General features: G+C 58.7%; 1 protein-coding gene across 1 annotated transcript in view; it reads left to right on the forward strand.

Annotated features, from left to right (window-relative positions):
- The window catches only part of SLC35F3 (solute carrier family 35 member F3), a 321,898-nt gene that overhangs the window by 149,850 nt on the left and 152,496 nt on the right, over positions 1-19,552 (forward strand). The window lies entirely within an intron of this gene.

Genomic DNA, 19,552 nt, shown 5'->3' on the forward strand with positions numbered 1-19,552 from the left:
CATGAGTGACCCTGGTGATGTCCACGGCAGCAGTGCCCGTGCGGCTCCAGCATCGTGTTTATAGCTGCCAGTCCTGCTGAGAGCTGGATGGGGTACGTCCCAGACAGCAGTCGGATGTGGTGCCCATATGTCACCGTGCCCATGCTGCCACACACCCTGCACATGGTGTCAAGTGAAGGGATCAACGGGCTCGCCTGTTATAGCCTGGCAGCTGACCTGGCCACCGAGGTCCTCCCTCCTCCCCTCACATCATCCTGCTTGGACCAGTTGAAGTTGCCCAGTGTGTGCTGCAGTGACAGAGGACACAGAGGACCTAAACTCAGCACCCATGGCACGGCTGGTTTCTCACTCAAGCTGCACATCGCTCTGGGGTGAGTGTCACCTCTCTTCCCATCATCTTTACTGAAGACTCCTCCACCATCTCATTCAAGCGTCCGAGACAAATCCGGTGACTGCTCTTGACTGCGTGTACTCGAGGGTTCACTCCTCCCCGGGGACACGCTACGTCCCCGGGGTTGTGCTGATACCCATGCAGCCAGGCAGGAGCAGCTGGTGCTTGAGCCCCCGGACAATCTGGCCGCTCAAGGCTTCCCCAGCTCCTGACCCAGGGATGCGAGAGCCGCCGCGTCCCTAACCCAATCTGCCTTCTCCTGTCCCCAGTCCACCCCCGTGATGCCAACAAAGTCCCTTTCCAGGAGAACAGCCCTGCGCTCGTCGCTTCTCTTCAGGAAGGTTCTCCTTGCTCACAAGTGTGATCGAGATTCTCCTGCAGGGCGCTCGCAAGGTTCTGAGATCTGCCGGCACCGGCCTCTTGCTGCCGCCCGCACCGAACCCACACGCGTGCTCCTGCTCCTAGCTCCTCTGGGGACACGCGGTGTGGCCAAGGCGTGGCCTCTGCTGGTGGCGCGGGCCTGGGCACGTGGCGCCTCCTGCAAGCCCGCCGCTAAGGAGCAGCTCGCGCGGCCTCGGGCTCTGCGCACTGGCTGCGGTCTGGCAGGCTGGCGGGTGTGCCTGCGCGGTTCAGGCTCGGTTCCTGGGGGCTCTCGTTCCTGCCGCTGTGACTGGTTTGCAGTGACCTCTGCCTGACCCCGTCTCTCGGACCGAGCATCGCAACCCGGGCTTCCTCGCCCGCCCCCGCCCAGCTCACCCTCCACTCGGGGCCTGCTGGTCTTCATGTTCGGCTGTGTTTTTATGGACATGATTGTGAACTTACATGCAGTTGTAAGAAAGCACACAGAGAGCCCATGTGCCCTTCCCCCAGTTTCCCCGTGGTAGCAGCTAGCAGAACCTCTCACAACCAGGTCGACATCGGCACCTTCACCGTCTCCCTCCACGTCCCCAGCCTGACCGGACTCCTGTGTGTGCACGCGTGTGCGTGCGGTTGTGTGTCATCGTGCCATCTGTGCGGGCTCGGGTGCGCAGCACAGTCGGGACTGCGTGAGGACAGCCCCGTCGTGGCATCTCTCGTTGCTCTGTCCTGAGCACACCTCCCCCCACTGCCCCGGCCGCTGGCCCGCTCCCCGTCTCCTGGGTCTCACCCCTGCGCACCTGCTGAGACCGGGCCTGCACTCGGGTCCGCTCCCGCAGCACCGTCCGCGATGCCGTGCGCGTTGATGGCCTGTTCCTTCCCACGGCCGCCTGAGTCTCCACGGCGCTTGCGCAGTGCCCCCGAGTGGACTGGGTCACTTCTGTGCTCACTGACCCACCTTACTAACCCTCTGTGCCCTGAAGCTATGAATGACCGCGTTTCGTATCCCACGACTCCTCGGGCTTCCTCGCCCTGCACCGCTGGTCCACGTGCGCAGTCTCGCTGAAGGAAGTGCCCACCCCTGGCTTCCGGAACACAGGCTGAGCCCTCCCAGAGCCCTGCGAAGCCGTCTCCTGGGCACAAGAGCAGGCCGAACGCTCCTGTCATTTTGGTGCAGCTTAAGGGGCAGGTGTTCCTGACTCTGTGTAGAAGAAAAGTTGTAGAACTTGGAGATTTTCTAAAAGTAAGATAATATCATAAATGAACTGATTTATCATCCTCCTTGGAGTGGTGCTAACTTAGGTGTTTCAATATACCAATATTAGCATAATAAAAGCAGAGTATTAAAAATACGTTGCCCTAGATTTTCTTTGAAGGAATAAACTGAACACAGGTTTTCACAGAAGAGATGAGGGAGCAGGCGGTGCCCCTTTGTAGCATAAGTTGGAAAGATCATAAGTTGCCCAACAATGTGGAGACGTGTCCAAATAAACCTTGGTGAGCATCACCTGTGCACACACACGTGTGGGCTGAGGGTCTAACATGCATGAAGCAACCCCACCGGGGACTTCTAACACGCATTCGAGAATCACCTGATCACTGCTTCTTGCAGAGGCCCGCACACCCTGGTCTGGCCTGAGGGGGAGTCCCAGGGGAGGGCTCCGAGGGGCGGGTGGTCACCAGGGGGAAGAGAAGGCCCGAGTGCCAGCGGCTGGGTCAAAGTTGCAGGAGCCCAAACTGGAGAACATGAGTTGGGATCGAGGCCAGAAAACAGAGTGAAACCGAGGAAGGCTGGAGTGCGGTGCAGGCAGAAGCACAGGGAGTCAGGCAGGGAGGGAGAGGCCCACGCACCTGCTTTGCAGGAGCTGGCTTCCGGCTGGGGCTGACCTGGTTCCAGCCGTCTGTCGGAAGGCAGAGCGTGAGCTCACAGCAAGGCCCAGCGCTGGGCGCCACAGTCCTCGTGGAGCAAGGCTTCAGGGTGAGCCTAGTCAGGAAGGACACCCCGGTCCTCTGAAGTCACCTGGGAGGTGGGGTGTGGGATGAAGGATGAGAATCAGGGTGGAGTCTCCGGCGCCGGAGCAAACCAGACTGAACACGGGCAGCCTCGGGGACGGAGCGGAGAACGGAGTTCAGTGAGGAGATGCACACAGAGGAGGCGACAGCTGAGCTCAGTGTTGAACTGTAGTAGAACCCAGTTGGGGAGAGGATTCCAGACCAGCCCAAGCACAGCCATGCTGTGTCTGGGGTGTGCGGGTTCCTTGGTGCTCCGAGGGAGAGATCACACGTGTTGTTTCTGCTCTGGACTTCTGGGCGTCTGGACAGCGAGCTCTGCCCCTCACCCCTCTGTCACCTTGTCCCAGTCCTGGGCACCTCAGCAGACTCCAAGCTGACGGGCCAGGCTCCAAAGGAGGTGTGCGAGATGAAATTTAGGTATCTCAAAGTTGCTCTTGAAAAATCTCGGACATTGTCCACAAAATACAGTGGATAGACGTCCTCCTTGCCGAGAACCCAGCAAAAACACATTTAACTTGGGCCCAGGAGGAGATCCATGTTTCTGCAGCGGAACCGGACCCGCAGGATGGATCGCTGGCTGACAGGGGTGTTCATTGCGACACCAGGAAGGGAGAAGAGGGAGCTACAGCACATCCACTGGCCCCAAAGGGCTGTGTCTGGATGTGTAAGGAATCCCTGCAAATACAGAAGGAAGGGCACACCGTTCCATGAACATGGCCCGAACAGAAGAGCGAGCACTTCAGAAACGAGGGTGCCGTCGGTCAGCCCAGCGAGAGGTGCTCAGCCTTCTGGGAAACTCAAGTTGAAACCAAAATGAGGTGCTAAGACCTCCATCGTAAGGGTTAATCTTAAAAGAGAAGAGTAATACAGTAGACTTAAAAGGGCACCAACTACCTAGGAATAATACAACACACAAAAGATGGAGAATTTTTCATGAAAACGACAACATTGCTGAGACCGAAGGAAATGGAAAGATACCACTTATGTTTGGGAAGATTCAGTATTAAGATGTCCGTTCCCCAAAATTGTGCCATAAAGTCAATGAAATCCTTGAGGGATTTTTTTTTTTAAGGTGAAAAATGAGGGAATTTATACCTAAAAATCTAGATGACCCAGAGGCAAATTTAAATAATCCCGTTACCAGGTTCCCAGTCACGATGCTACGCTGAGTGCGACCGAGAGACACGTGTGTCGGGGCAGAGATGACGTGCAGAGCGCAGAGCTGAGCTCACAGCGGCCGGAGCCCCTGGCGCTGGTGCGGAGGCCCCGGCGGCCTGCTGGGAAAGGCAGCCGGACGCCCACGTGGGGAAGAGAGGAACCTGACCCGGACCTCGCGCCACACAGAGCCCAGTGCTGGAGGAATCGGCCTGACTGTGAGAGCTGGCTGCACAACCGCTACCAGGAACCTCGGAACACGTCTTCCTGCCACCTGGAGGGAGCATCTTAGAAGGGCACACCCAGCATAACGACAGAAGAAAGTAGTGAGGAATTAGTGTCATCCAACGTAAAAACTTGAAGACACCATTAGGAGAGACAGTCACTGTGGAGGGGCTGAGCCAAGTCTCTTGTTCCTGTGCTGTTTGCACGGACTCGCCAGGGCCTTTCGTCCAAGGCCACTTGATGAGCCGGTAAGGCCCACGCGGGAGCCTCCTGAGCTGCGGGCAAGAATGTACGACAGCCCGGACCCTGAGCCCAGAGGCCGAGGGAAGCAGCTGGTGTTTGAGACAGTGAAGCTTTTGAACTCCCCCCTTCGATTGGCTACATAACAAACTGGCTGAGCTGGCTCGGGGTCCCCGTTTCCCCATCACAGAGCAGTGTCCCACCTGCCCCCGCTTTTCTCTCTAGAAGGTCTCTGTGTTTCTCAGTCTCCCGTCTCCCCCACCCCCCAGGTCTGGTTCGACTCGCAGCCCACCAACCTCAAAACACGGTATTTCCAGTGTATACATCTGACCAAGAAGTTGCCCGATACATAAAGAATTCTTTCAAATGAATAAGAATTTAAACAACCTGATTTTTGAAAATGGAAAAAAGACTTGAGGCGTTTTACAAAGTACGGTTTCTGAATAGAGCTAAGTACACGCGAAGTTGTTCAGCGTCACTGGGAGGAGAGAACTGGATACTTAAACCCGCTTCTACCTCCTGCACCCGTTCCAGGGTTTCCTGACGCACCTCCGAGCAGTGAACTCACGCCTGACCCTCTCTCCCTGGACGTGGCGTCACACCCAGCAGCTTGAGGGCTCCGTCCTGCAAGACTGCCTCCGCTTCAGACGCCAGTCACACGCCCAGGTTGTCACCGGTGCTCGGACAGATGCCGCCAGAGTGGAGGTGGCAGCGACCCTCCTGGTTGGATTCATTGGCTAGGGCAGATCACGGGACTCAGAGAAACCGTTTCCTTACTAGATCACCAGTTCTCATCTCCACACATCCACTCAGCAAAGCGCATTTAAGAAGATTCTCAGTGAGGGTGTTGGGCGGACACGCCTGCACCTGCTGTGGGAGGCGGCACAGGGTCACTGTCCAAGTGCTTGGCAGCGCCCTGCACGCTGGATGCTCGGCCCAGCGACCCTGCACTTCCATCCGAGTGTGAGCCCCTGGGAAGCAGGCCTGCGGGGCCGGCAGACACGTATGTGGGCACTGCTGGCGAGAGGTGTCCCCACAGGCTGGACAGGCCGCTGCAATGTCCCTGTGCCACAGCCGCTGCCGCAGGAGACGAGGGCGCGCCCCACACAAGAGGGAGCGAGCCTGCTGCACCAGTCGGGACTGTGTCTGGGCGAAGGAGCCAGTGGTGATCGGCCCGAGGGGGTGTCTGGTCCTGACGAGCTTCTATTTCCTGACGTGAACACATAATTTGCCGTTTCTCTGTGTGTGTGATACTTGGATAAAAAGGTGGTTAAAATGTTCTCCCTTGAGGAAATAGTTAAAATTTTAGAAAATAAGGAAGACAGTTAACTGAGTATCTGCATTCTGTGCTCCCCTGTGTCAGTGTGGAGGAAGCTTTCCGGGGTGAGGTCGAAGGTCACCAGAGGCTGTGTGCAGCCCCCAGATCTCCCCCCCCCACCCCCCCCCGTCTGAGCCGCTCACCTCCTCCCGGCCTCGCAGCAGCAGGCGTGGTCTTGCTTGGACTCTGGGGTATTTGTGTGCCGTTGTGGTGGGATCGCTTGAGCCAGGTCAGAGGTGAAGCCGAGGGGGAGCTGGTTCAGCCGGGGGTCCTGCATCACCGCAGCCTGAGCTCCAGTGGCAGAGCGGACCCCAGCTGCCAGCGTCCACGTGGGGGCAGGTCGTATGCGAACTAGAATGGTAACGACCCGATAATGCTGCTCATTGGTGTCCTCCTGACCGGGAGAGGGGTCTGGAGGGCTCGCTTTGCACAGACTCCAAAGCTAGGAAGCACGTGGCAGGGGGCTGTGGTCCCGGGAGCCAGGCACTTCGCCTAATTTAGAGCAGATCACTCTCTTTCTTACAAAGAACTGTTGATGCTGAACAAATAATAAGTAAAATCATATGGTTCTCTGGTGAAAACAAAGACTTTGTTTGTCCTAGACAATGTCTAACTGGGAAGTGAGGCAGCTGCGGCCCTGCTGAGGAGGAGCTTGCAGACCACAGGTCAGAGCGCGGCAGGCAGGGCGTGGAGCGCAGAGGGCGCGGGTCTAAGGAGGTGGAGTCGGAGAGGGTGGGTCAGATTCCCCGCTGCCTCTCTGTCTGCCTTCTCTCCCTGAGTGAGTGGGTGAGTGTCATGACTTTTTACTTATCACAAAATTAATTCATGCCCATGCGGCTAGTGTGGCTCAGTGGTTGAGCGTCGACCCTGCACCACCAGGTCGCCAGTTCGATTCCCGGTCAGGGCACATGCCCAGGTTGTGGGCCCGATCCCCAGTGGGGGGCGTGCAGGACGCGGCCAATCGATGTTCTCTCATCGATGTTTCTGTCTCTCTCTCCTTCTCACTTCCTCTCTCTCTAACATCAGTGAAGGGGGAAAAAAAGAATAATTATCTATCTCTTTTAAAATAATTAATTCATTCATGCCCAACAGAGAAAGTGTAGGTGAGACAAACAAAAAGAGCGCGTTGCTCAGAGTTGGTCTCCATCTGCTTTTCCAGTATTTCTTCCTGTTCTAATATGTGTTATTCTTTTTTTTTTAGGGTTCCTTTTGGACATTTTGTCTTTCATTGCTTTATTCACTGAAAAAAAAAGTTTTGAACACTTTCTCACATTATAGAATATCCTGTTTCAACGGAACCATTTGTAATTACTGCCTCGGAAATTGCTAATTTAAATGATATCTTTTGGTTTTATATATTTAGGTTGTTTAAAATATTTCATTGCTATAAGTGATGCTTTGATGAACACTGGTATCTATCTGTAATTATTTTCCTAAGATAATTTCTGGAGATGGATTTGCTGTACCTGAGAAGATACAAAATCTCAAGTTTTGGGCATCTGTGGCAGGTTGATTCCTGCAGCCGTGTGGGTGCATCTGGTTCCCACAAGGGGGCAGCACTGTGCTCATGGTCATTCCTCAGGGCGGGGGTTTGATAGAGGAAACTCGTGTATTGTGAATTATGTTTATATTTGTTGGAATCTTTTTCATGTTTCTGACCATATATTTTTATTTGTGAATTAACTTTTCAAATCTTTTACCTATTTTTATGGCAGTATTAATTTTTTATTGTTGATACGTTGGAATTCTTTACATGTTAAGAACTGTATTCTATGTTGCAAATTTTTTTCTTTATTTTGCTCTTGTCTGTGCGTCTGATTCATTGGGCTCTGTTGTTTCAGCCTGTGTTGCCGTGCCTAGAAAGGGCAACTTCTCTGAGTTAGTTTTTCACTCCCCTCCTAGGGGGCGCTGCAGCGCTGCAGAGCCCTTGTGCTGGGCACTGCGATGTGCTCCAGGCCCTCACGCCATCTGCGCAGCTGTCCGCGAGGGGGGCTGCTACTGTATCCGTGGCACAGGCGAGGAGACTGGCACAGAGCCTTGGCCAGTGAGGATCCAGTGAGGAGTAAGACAGGGTGTGACGCTCCTCTGGTGAGTGTTTACCCAGTGACGTGCTCCAGTCTCTCCGTTACTCCTGCTCTGAAATGTTGATTCTATGGCTCCTGAAAGCTTCCGTGCAGCTCCCAGGCTGGACACCTGCTCTGAGCAAGGCACTGTCGAGACTAGAGGAGTGTGGACACAGGTGGACCACCATCGTCCACGGTGCGGGGGGCACATGAGAGAAGGGAGTGAGGGCAGGCGAGGACTCTCTTTCCGACCACGGCGGGTTCTGAGCGCCGTGCTGGGAGAATTCGCTCTTGCCCTGAGCTCCTGTTTCCTGAGCATCCTTGCAAGGCTGGACGGCAGCTTCTGTTCTAAGCCGCAAGGATACAGCAGGGAAAAAAACAGACCAATTTCCTGCTCTTATGAAAGGTATTTCCCAGGGGGAATTAAAAAAAAAATGTTTTTCAATGATAAGTATAACTTACCAGGTAACAGTGAGTGTGACGCAGGAAAGTAAAAGAGGCCAGAGGGGCGGAGCTGTGGCCTTGGCCCCAAGCTGCCCGCACGCGGAACTCATCAGTTTGGAGAACAGTGGTGCCAGGCCTGCCCGCAAACACGGGGCAGCCTCGTGTGGCGCTGGCTTGTGTTCCAGCTGGGCAGCCGGTGGTGGGAGCCTCCAGGTTAGAGGAGGAGGACAAGTTGTTCTGATGCTGGTCAGAGACGGGGAGCCAGGGAACAGACCCACAGACCCCGGGAAAGCACCGGGCCCAGCACCTGGCACTCAGTGGGCATGAAAAAGTGAGTGAGCTGATGGATGGACAGACGGACAAATGAACTGCGTCAGCACATGGAATGGTGTCAAAGAAGCTTGTCTGGAGAGGATTCAATTAACTGGGGGTCTTACGACCCAAGATGCTGTGGTTTACTGGGAGGACTCACCGTCCAATCGCATCAGGACAAAGGTTTATTGCAGCCCCAGGGTCTGGAGTAGATCAGCACGGGGAAAAGGCGCGTGGAGATCTCAACAAAGCCAGAGGCAGCTCCCACGAGGTTCTCTTAGCCAAGTGACACTGGACACATGGACAAGGCATGAATGCCATCTGCAAGGAGCCCACTGGAGCCCCAGCAATTGGGGGCTGGTCCTGGGCACCTCTGCCTCACACCTACTAAGATTCCCATCTCCCAGAAGGAGAACAGGTGTTCGGTCTAAACCACACCGATCTGGTTCATCTGAAACCTCAGGTCTGAGCTCCAGACGCAGCCTCCGCACAGGCCTGCGGGAGGCGAGCAGCCTCAGGCCTGCCCCAGGCCACATTCCAAGGAGCAGGTGGCCTCGCTGTGTCCTGTAGCAACTCTGTGTCATTCCCGAAATGGCCACTTCTTATAAGTCATTGAAAAGTTAGTGGTCACAAAAACAAAACCCGTCAAGGAAATTATTACATGTCTTCCCAGTTTCCTCCTTTCTGACGACAGACAATTTTAAGACCTGTCATAGGTAACCTCTGGTGTCTCTCCCAGTCCAGGGTCCTGTTCGGGCTCTTTGGAAGCTGAACAAGGCCCAGACGGACCACATGGCCGCGGGTCTTCTTCCTGGACAGGCTGTGGGTTCCTGAGAGGCCCCGCACACCTCGAAGCCCCAGATACAGGCACCCCGCGCTGTTCTGCGGAGATGCCATTTGGAGACGCTTGTAACAGAGGACATACACGTAGCTCCTGTATTATCACCGTTTACCCCAACATGTCCTCTTCCCAGTGAAGAAAAGAACTGCGAGATAGCACCCCAGAACGACTGCCGGTCTCCTGGGACGGCTCTCTCTCCGCAGGTCGCCTGGGGCGCTGTCTTCTCCCACTGCACCCCTTCTCCTCACTCTTGATGTCAGGCCTCAGCGAATCACAGAAGTTCGGGAATGACCCGTGAGTACTCGGTGCAGTATCGCCACAGCGGGTGCGCCATGGGAACAGCAGTTTGTGTTGACAAACTCATTCCTCCTTTGTGCGTCTCGAATTCAGTTCAGGAAACATTACTGAGCCCTTTGCCTTGTCTGAACAGTACAAATACTAAGATCGATTCTGTGCACCCCCAGGCTCCCTGGTGTTTCTCCCAAAGGCAGTTTGAGGTGAGCCTGGAGTTACCATTCCTGGGTTGACAAATGGAACCCTTCTGAGGACCTTGCTGTGCACTCGACCCGCACAGGGGAGGCGGCAGGGTGTGGCGCCCTCGCGGAGGCCGGTGCGTGTTTCACTAGGCATTTTGACAGGCGGCGATTCTCAATGGAGCCGCCACCTGGGGTGATGAAGACCACTCTTCAGAACAGTCGCCAAGGACGGGCTGACAGATGGCAGTCAGCGTCCTTGTTGGAGCTCACGGTGCCCTGCTGGCATTTTACTGGGTCTGTGTTACCCCAGGAGGGCCTGAGGCAAAGGAGAAGGTGCACCTCAAAATAATCACCAAGTTTCTGATCTGGTGCATGGCGCCCTTGTAAAGCCTTTTGGGGTGCGATGTGGCTCTGGCACCCCACAGTGTCCTGCAGACCCGGCCCGGGCCAGCGCCCTCGAGATGGAACGTGGTGCCTGGGCAGGAGAGGCTGGCACCACGCAGGGCCCTGGGTGGGAGAGGCTGGCACCCTGCAGGGCCCTGGGTGGGAGAGGCTGGCACCCTGCGGGGCCCTGGGCGGGAGAGGCTGGCACCCCGCGGGGCCCTGGGCGGGAGAGGCTGGCACCCCGCGGGGCCCTGGGCGGGAGAGGCTGGCACCCCGCGGGGCCCTGGGCGGGAGAGGCTGGCACCCCGCGGGGCCCGGGGGGGGAGAGGCTGGCACCCCGCGGGGCCCTGGGCGGGAGAGGCTGGCACCCCGCGGGGCCCTGGGCGGGAGAGGCTGGCACCCCGCGGGGCCCTGGGCGGGAGAGGCTGGCACCCCGCGGGGCCCTGGGTGGGAGAGGCTGGCACCCCGCGGGGCCCTGGGTGGGAGAGGCTGGCACCCCGCGGGGCCCCGGGCGGGAGAGGCTGGCTCAGCAGAAGCAGCTCCTGGTGCTCGCAGGCGAGTCCAGTCGATGACAGTCTGTCCCGAGGCTCTCAGCGCGCACAGGCCGCGCAGACCTGAGCCGCGCTCACCTGCTCGGTTTGTCTGCGAGGGGCTCGCAGTGTCCTAGGGGAGTGAGCGGCGGAGGAGGCCGTGGGCGGCGGAGTGAGCGGCGGAGGAGGCCGTGGGCGGCGGAGGGAGCGGCGGAGGAGGCCGTGGGCGGCGGAGGGAGCGGCGGAGGAGGCCGTGGGCGGCGGAGGGAGCGGCGGAGGAGCGTGGGCGGGAGGAGCGGCGGAGGAGGCGTGGGCGGCGCGGAGGGAGCGGCGGAGGAGGCCGTGGGCGCGGAGGGAGCGGCGGAGGAGGCCGTGGGCGGCGGAGGGAGCGGCGGAGGAGGCCGTGGGCGGCGGAGGGAGCGGCGGAGGAGGCCGTGGGCGGCGGAGGGAGCGGCCGAGGAGGCCGTGGGCGGCGGAGGGAGCGGCCGAGGAGGCCGTGGGCGGCGGAGGGAGCGGCGGAGGAGGCCGTGGGCGGCGGAGGGAGCGGCGGAGGAGGCCGTGGGCGGTGGAGTGAGCGGCGGAGGAGGCCGTGGGCGGGGGAGGGAGCGGCGGAGTGGGCCGTGGGCGGCGGAGAAGAAGCCGCTTTTGTGCAGAGCAGCCTCTGGGTCCCAGATGCTCTGCTGAGCTGGGGCCCAGGGCAGAGGAAGGAGCCGCTCGGGTCAGGTGGGAGGGCCCCTGCGGGAGGGCAGGTTTCAGGGTGCAGAGGCAGGTGCTGGAATTGGCAGAGCTGGGGCGCCTGCTCCAGAAATGCACCCCTTTCTAATCGAGTGGGAGTGCTCACTGCCCAGGGCCTGTGGGGAGAACAGCGGGTCTTGGGAAGTGGGCCCAGGCCCCGTGGTGACGTGTTTGCGCCGGCCTCCTGAAGGAAGCGTGGCCCCGGTGTGAGACCCTGAGGTTGGAAGTCTTACCGCCACAGTGTGGTCAGCGCGCCAAACGTGCTCCCTTCCACCAGGCTGGGCACCACAGGATCTGCCGTGTTGCTGTCTGGGGTGCCTGACCTCAGCGTGGTTAGCCTGACGGAAATGCAGTGTGGGTATCACTACGGAGGAACCTCTGGTCTGCAGGGGTCACGGGACGTGAGCGGTGCTGTTGGGCAGACACCGCGGGGGGCTGGCGCTCTTCCCGGCTGGCAGCAGGCGCAGGGCTGGGCGGGTCCCAGGGCTGCTCCCAGCACAGCTCTCAGGTCTGGTTCGTGACGGCATCTTCGCCTCTGGCTTCGCACCGTCATCGGCTGGTGTTTGCTTGTTGCTGGTGTTTAGGGTTCATGGCCTCTCGTGTTCATGGTTCAGGAATGTGTGTTTACTTCGAAGTGAATGTTAGCATCCACTGGGTAACTGTTTCCACTTGCGATTCTTGTAGCCGTTAAATACAGAATTTTTCTTCCTTAATTAGGTTCTGAGTCACTTAATAAATATTTACTGAGATTCTTTGTAGAGTGTAGGGATAGAGAGGTGACTAATCCAGGCCACCTTTCTTATGGAGCCGAGAGCGCAGTGCAGGAGACGCGTGAAATCAATGTAACACGATACAGTAAGTATCGTGACGGGGAGGCGGCCGCACTGTGCAAGATGTGGCCCAGGACGTCGGCCAGGACGACAGGAATGGGTGCTGCTGGGTGGGAGGGGCCACGCCCGGAGCAGGGGCAGCCTGAGTCCTACTGAACTTTGTGACCCTCTCGGCTGTCTGGTCTTCCTGAGAGACGTTCACTGTGCCCTTTTGGAATAAGACATTTTATAGTGTCCTCCAGGGTAACACGGCGTCCTCCAGGGTAACACGGCGTCCTCCGGGGTAACACAGCGTCCTCCGGGGTAACACGACATCCTCCGGGGTAACACGCATCCTCTGGGGTAACACGACATCCTCCGGGGTAACACGCATCCTCTGGGGTAACACGGCATCTTCCAGGGTAACACGGCGTCCTCTGGGGTAACACAGCGTCCTCCGGGGTAACACGACGTCCTCCGGGGTAACACGCATCCTCTGGGGTAACACGGCATCTTCCGGGGTAACACGGCGTCCTCTGGGGTAACACGGCATCTTCCAGGGTAACACGGCGTCCTCTGGGGTAACACAGCGTCCTCCGGGGTAACACGACGTCCTCCGGGGTAACACGCATCCTCTGGGGTAACACGGCATCTTCCGGGGTAACACGGCGTCCTCTGGGGTAACACGGCATCTTCCGGGGTAACACGGCGTCCTCTGGGGTAACACAGCGTCCTCCGGGGTAACACGGCGTCCTCTGGGGTAATACAGTGTCCTCCGGGGTAACACGGCGTCCTCTGGGGTAACACGCGTCCTCCGGGATAACACGGCGTCTTCCAGGGTAACACGGTGTCCTCCGGGGTAACACGGCGTCCTCTGGGGTAACACGCGTCCTCCAGGATAACACAGCGTCTTCCAGGGTAACACGGTGTCCTCCGGGGTAACACGGCGTCCTCCGGGGTAACACGCTTCCTCTGGGGTAACACAGCGTCCTCCGGGGTAACACGGCGTCCTCCGGGGTAACACGCGTCCTCCAGGATAACACGGTGTCCTCCGGGGTAACACGGTGTCCTCCGGGGTAACACGGCGTCCTCCGGGGTAACACGCATCCTCTGGGGTAACACGGCATCTTCCAGGGTAACACGGCGTCCTCTGGGGTAACACAGCGTCCTCCGGGGTAACACGGCGTCCTCTGGGGTAACACGCGTCCTCCGGGATAACACAGCGTCCTCCAGGATAACACGGCGTCTTCCAGGGTAACACGGTGTCCTCCGGGGTAACACGGCGTCCTCCGGGGTAACACACTTCCTCTGGGGTAACATGGCATCCTCCAGGGTAACACGGCATCCTCCAGATTAACACGCATCCTCCAGGATAATACATTATCCTCCGGGGTCACATGGCGTCCCCCAGGGGAACACGGCATCCTCCAGGGTACCACGGTGTCCCCCGGGGTACCACGGCGTCCTCTAGAGTCACACGGCGTCCTCCAGGGTCACAGGGCGTCCTCCAGGATACCACGGCATCCCCCGGGGTACCGTGGCGTCCTCCGGGGTACCACGGCGTCCCCCGGGGTCATACAGCATCTGGGGTCACACGACATCTCCAGGGTCACACGGCGTCCCCCAGGGTCACAGGGCGTCCTCCAGGGTTACACGGCATCCCCCAGGGGAACACGGCATCCCCCGGGGTACCACGGCGTCCTCTAGAGTCACACGGCGTCCTCCAGGGTCACAGGGCGTCCTCCAGGATACCACGGCATCCCCCGGGGTACCGCGGCGTCCTCTAGGGTACCACGGCATCCCCCGGGGTACCGTGGCGTCCTCCGGGGTACCACGGCGTCCTCCGGGGTAACACGGATCCTCCAGGATAACAAAACATATTAAACAGCATCAAGATGGAGATGCACTTCCTTCACGGCAGCTTGGGAGGGGTTCACTGTCCTGAGTACGTCCCTCGGAACCGTGTGGGGACACAGGTTCCAGTGTCCTCCCCACACGCAGAGCTGTGCGTACTGAGCACCAGGTGCTGCTCCGGCCCACCAGCGCCACCAGGGACAGAGCCCGCTCCGGGTGGCACCTAGGCGGTCCTGAGCTGACAGTTGGGGACCTACAGGGTCAGGTTATCAGGAAGATCTAGAATATCCTGAATGTGCGAGGTCTCCGACACGGTGTTCGCATCTTCACTTCATGGCTTATTTTCGCTTGACGGCTCTGAGGATGATGGTACTGTCCACCCTCAGCCTCCGCCTTTCTCCCGTCGGCTCTGCGGCCGCTCCTGCCGTTGGAGGCTGACTTGCCAGAGGTCATGTGTGTGGGGTCCTGTCGTCCTCCCTGGGCTCCTTCCCCGCGCACGGCCCTTGGCAGCCCGCGGGGATTTTGGTCTTCAGTTGTATTCAGTCGTCACCAGGTGACACCCAGCTTTCTTTCAGATTTTATTTGTATGGGGTCGATTTCCTTACGTCATTTTGTTTTATGTGAGCCTCTTATACATGGAGTTGAACTTTTTTTCCCCTTCTTAATCTGTCTTCTGGTTTCTGTGTTTGTTTTTTTTAACCACTTGAATGACAGTACTATAATTTTGGAACAGGTTTTTGCAATTTTATTTTATATTTTCCATTTGATGCATTTTTTCCTCTCCTGAACTCCCTGCAGAGATGAAGTTTTCTTCAGTTTCTTCTGATGACGTATGTTTACCTGCTAACTGCCGCCAACTCCTGGCCCCACCGCCGGGACTCACCGGCTGTCTCCCCCAGGCGTTTGGTTCAGGCGCCCCTCGGCCGCCGCCCTCCTGCCTTAGACCCAGGATTCTGCAATTGTCTGCATTTTTAGTTCTGAAGTTTTATGGATATATTTGTCTCTGTCTTTTTCTCAGTCCTACTTTTTTTCCTTAAAGCTGAAATAAGGTCACCAAAGTATTTTCTCTCCTTCTCTCCCAGGGTTCTTAACATCAGTCTGGGGTCTCTTCTCTATCAGGAAGGTTTTCTCTGTTTCCACCGGGTCTCAGGGTGAGTCTGCCCCGCGCCCGGTGCAGCCCCTCCGCTGTCCTCTCGAGCTGCTGCGGGGCGCGGGGTCGCTTCCTGGGTCCTCTGTGGGGAGCCTGCTCTTTTCTAAAGAGACTAGAATTTTTCCTTGTCCTTGATGATAAGTTTCATTAGGTTGAAGGATGGAGTTGTCCTCACCTCTTCTGTTGGGCACTGTTTAATCCTGAGAAATGATAAGTTTTGCCCTGTTTTTTTTCTCCCTGGAATTCATATTACCAAATTCTGGTAGTTCTACTCCTGTCTTCCATGGGTCTCAGCTTTTCTTCTCTGTGTCTGCTTCTGACTTGCTCTCTCTCCCAGATACTGTGTTTTGTTGAAAGTGTAACATGAACGGCTGCTGTTTCCCCTTCGCTCTGTGTGTGGCTCCCTGAGTCACATTCATCTTCTGGGGTGGAGCCATTATTCTTGTTCCAATGTTCTCTGCATGAGTCTCAGTACGTCTGCTTTGGACGGCGTGTTGCTCAGACCTGTGCCTGTCTGTCTGCAGTGTTTGTGCTCCCGGGGTACGGAGTTATTTTGACTTGTGAGCTCATGTCCTTTGGGAGAATCAGCTACTCCGGCAATTATTTAATAAAGGACCCAAAGTCGCCCAGTCTGGGGGAAGCGGGGATGGGCTTGGGCACTGTGAGCGCCTCTCAGCCGCTCCCGACTGCGCTCCCCTGCCCAGGGCTTCCCTTCAAAGCCATCGGAGCAGGGCTGGCCCGGCGTGCGAGTCATGGGTCACGGGAGAGCTCGTCACAGCGTGGCCACAGGGTCCCGCCCCAGGCTCTGTGTGTGTCTGGGTGCATTTCTAACATGGTCCCAGGTGATGGGGCTGCTACCGCCCCAGAACCACACTTCAAGGGGTGCTGCCTGGGGGCGGGCAGGCAGGCTGCTCTCTGGACTGTTGTCCTCTGGTCCTGAGGGCAGGAGGGGAGGAGGACAGAGTGTCACCCATCTCTAGGCAGTGTCTGCCCGGGCAAGGTGTTGCACAGCCAAGCTGCCCCCTCCCTGTGGCCGAGTTCCTTCTGATGACTTCTGTAGCCGGGACCCGAGGTGACGCTCTCTGGTGGTGAGGAGAAGGCCAGGGACCGGGGGTGACGCTCTCTGGTGGTGGGGAGAAGGCCAGGGACCGGGGGTGACGCTCTCTGGTGGTGAGGAGAAGGCCAGGGACCGGGGGTGACGCTCTCTGGGGGTGGGGAGAAGGCCAGGGACCGGGGGTGACGCTCTCTGGTGGTGGGGAGAAGGCCAGGGACCGGGGGTGATGCTCTCTGGTGGTGAGGAGAAAGGCCAGGGACCGGGGGTGATGCTCTCTGGTGGTGGGGAGAAAGCCAGGGACCGGGGGTAATGCTCTCTGGTGATAAGGAGAAAGGCGGGGGGCTGGGGGTGACGCTCTCTGGTGATGAGGAGAAAGGCAGGGGGCTGGGGGTGATGCTCTCTGGGGGTGGGGAGAAGGCCAGGGACCGGGGGAGACGCTCTCTGGTGATGAGGAGAAAGGCAGGGGGCTGGGGGTGATGCTCTCTGGGGGTGGGGAGAAGGCCAGGGACCGGGGGAGATGCTCTCTGGTGATGAGGAGAAAGGCGGGGGGCTGGGGGTGACGCTCTCTGGTGATGAGGAGAAAGGCAGGGGGCTGGGGGTGACGCTCTCTGGGGGTGGGGAGAAGGCCAGGGACCGGGGGTGATGCTCTCTGGTGATGGGGAGAAAGGCCAGGGACCAGAGGTGACGCTCTCTGGGGGTGGGGAGAAGGCCAGGGACCGGGGGAGACGCTCTCTGGGGGTGGGGAGAAGGCCAGGGACTGGGGAAGATGCTCTCTGGTGATGAGGAGAAAGGCGGGGGGCTGGGGGTGACGCTCTCTGGGGGTGGGGAGAAGGCCAGGGGCCGGGTTGATGCTCTCTGGTGATGAGGAGAAAGGCGGGGGACAGGGGGTGACGCTCTCTGGGGGTGGGGAGAAGGCCAGGGGCCCGGTTGATGCTCTCTGGTGATGAGGAGAAAGGCGGGGGACGGGGGGTGACGCTCTCTGGGGGTGAGGAGAAAGGCCAGGGACCGGGGGTGACGCTCTCTGGGGGTGGGGAGAAGGCCAGGGCACTGCCTCCAGCTGCCCCTCAGGCCCCCCACTGGGGCTCAAGGCACACCTCAGCTCTCCGGGAGCCCTGGCAGTGGTTTTCATTGGAGTTCTGGAGGTGAAGCCTGCACACTTACCCTTCCAGGGCTGAGCAGCGAGGGCCAGAGGCCTGCCAGCTCACCCCAGGGACCTTGCTGTGTGCATGAGAGCCGTGGGCAGGGAGACAGGGAAGTGCACCTGGGAGGAGCAGAGGAGAGGGGCCGGCTGCTCAGGGCCCTCCTGGTGCGAGGGCTCCCCCAGGGTGTCCTGGTGGATTCCGGAGCACACAACGCGCCACACTCAGGTCGCTCTGGCAGCTTTGTGAGGATCATCTGGGGGGTCTGACGAAAGCGGGGAGACCAGGTCCAAGCCAGTGTGATAACTAAGAGGTGACACAGTGCTCAGGACGGGTGGTCGTGAAGACAGAGGGAAACCAGGTACACACACGTTTTACTGAACTGATAAGTGATGGCTCATTCAGACAGTGGAGTGCCATTTACTGCTAAAAATAAATAAGCTACCAAGCCATAAAAAGACATGAATGTAATTGAAATGTATATTACTACGTGAAAGGTGAGTGGATTAAAAAGATGTGGTACATTTTCACAATGGAATACTACTCGGCTGTAAAAAAAAAGTGAAAATCTTACCTTTTGCCACAGCATGGAGGGACCTGGAGAGTATTATGCCAAGTGAAATAAGCCAGTCAGAGAAAGACAAGTGCGATATGATCTCACTTACTTAATAAACAAAGTAAGCGGACAAACAGAACCAGAGACATGGATCCATGGGACAGACTGACAGCTGTCGCAGGGGAGCGGCTTGGGGTCTGGATGAAAGGAGGTGAGGGGATTAAGAAGACACATCTGTATGTAACAGACAGACAACAGGTGGTGACAGCCAGAGGGAAAAGGGGGTGCGGGGGGGGTGAGGACAGAGGAGCCTGTGCTGGGGCGAAGGTCTGGATGCGTGTTGCTGAGCTGTGCTCTTGAAACCTATGATTTTATGAGCCAATGTCACCCCAGTAAACTCAGTTTAAAAAGAAGTGCAAGAAGCCAGTCTGAAAGGCCAGACACTGCCTGATTCCCGCTACATGACATTTTGGAAAAGGCGAAACTGCACAGGCAGCTGGAGGAGTGTGTGGCGGATGTAGGGGTGGGAAGTGGGGGGCGCGGGGAGCGCAGGGCTTCTGGGGCAGCAAAATGCGCGTGGTGCTGGGCTGCTGGGCACGTGGGGGCAGTGACAGGCTGTGCTGACGGCTGGACATGGGGTCAGCCCTGGACGGAGGCTGTACCGTTGCTGACCAAGGAGGCCTGGGGGAAAGGCCTAGGGACAGAGGGGCGTCCGGTGGAGGTGGGAGAGAACCTGTGCTCCTGGTCAGTGTCATGCTCGGCCATCCAGGTGGCGATGCCAGGCCGGCAGCCACTGTGCAGGGAGTCAGCAGCTGGGGGGAGGGGCTGTGTGCATGGGGTCAGCAGCCAGGGCGAGGGGCTGTGTGCATGGGGTCAGCAGCCAGGGGGAGGGGCTGTGTGCAGGGAGTCAGCAGCCAGGGCGAGGGGCTGTGTGCATGGGGTCAGCAGCCAGGGGGAGGGACTGTGTGCAGGGAGTCAGCAGCCAGGGCGAGGGGCTGTGTGCATGGGGTCAGCAGCCAGGGGGAGGGACTGTGTGCATGGGGTCAGCAGCCGGGGGGAGGGGCTGTGTGCACGGGAGGGGCTGTGTGCACGGGGTTAGCAGCCCGGTGGAGGGGCTGTGTGCACAGGGTCAACAGCCGGGGGGAGGGGCTGTGTGCACGGGGGGGGGGGGGGGGGGGGGGGCGGGGGGGGGGGGGGGGGGGGGGGGGGGGGGGGTGGGGGGGGGGGGGGGGGGGGGGGGGGGGGGGGGGTGGGGGGGGTTAGCAGCCGGGTGGAGGGCTGTGTGTACAGGGTTAGCAGCCCGGTGGAGGGGCTGTGTGCACGGGGGGGGGGGGGGGGGGCTGTGTGCACGGGGTTAGCAGCCGGGTGGAGGGCTGTGTGTACAGGGTTAGCAGCCCGGTGGAGGGGCTGTGTGCACGGGGGGGGGGGGGGGGGGGGGCTGTGTGCACGGGGTTAGCAGCCGGGGGGAGGGGCTGTGTGCACGGGGTCAGCAGCCGGGTGGAGGGC

Source organism: Molossus molossus, unplaced genomic scaffold (genome assembly GCF_014108415.1).
Source record: "Molossus molossus isolate mMolMol1 unplaced genomic scaffold, mMolMol1.p scaffold_m16_p_23, whole genome shotgun sequence".
In the NCBI taxonomy this organism is placed as follows: Eukaryota; Metazoa; Chordata; class Mammalia; order Chiroptera; family Molossidae; genus Molossus; species Molossus molossus.